The 321-nt window shown below is 23.4% G+C and overlaps 1 protein-coding gene across 1 annotated transcript in view; it reads left to right on the top strand.

Annotated features, from left to right (window-relative positions):
• LOC119591519 (sodium channel protein para-like) overlaps positions 1-321 on the top strand; it is a gene marked incomplete in the record, with an annotated part of 263,120 nt that overhangs the window by 169,490 nt on the left and 93,309 nt on the right.

Genomic DNA, 321 nt, shown 5'->3' with positions numbered 1-321 from the left:
CTAACAAAACAAAAAAATGGGAAATTCTTATGTGTTTTGATACATTTTTTTTTCTTTAAAGAGAAGTATGTTCTAAAAGTAAACATTATAACAACTGATCCTCCTGGAAATGAAAAGTCTGTGTCCCTCTTAATTTAACTGTTTAAATGTTCTGTTTATTTTTAGCACTCATTTAATAAACGGTAGTTTCCCATAATATAAATCTTAGATTTAAAAAAAAAAACAGAGGGCACTTAATTAAACTCCAAAAAAATACGATTTAAACAAATAAATAAAAAAAAAACTAGATTATATATCCATATATACTTACATAGTTTTTTT

Source organism: Penaeus monodon, chromosome 28, assembly GCF_015228065.2.
Source record: "Penaeus monodon isolate SGIC_2016 chromosome 28, NSTDA_Pmon_1, whole genome shotgun sequence".
In the NCBI taxonomy this organism is placed as follows: domain Eukaryota; kingdom Metazoa; phylum Arthropoda; class Malacostraca; order Decapoda; family Penaeidae; genus Penaeus; species Penaeus monodon.
The sequence above is the reverse complement of the archived record's forward strand: the minus strand, read 5'-3'. Positions and strand labels throughout refer to the sequence as shown.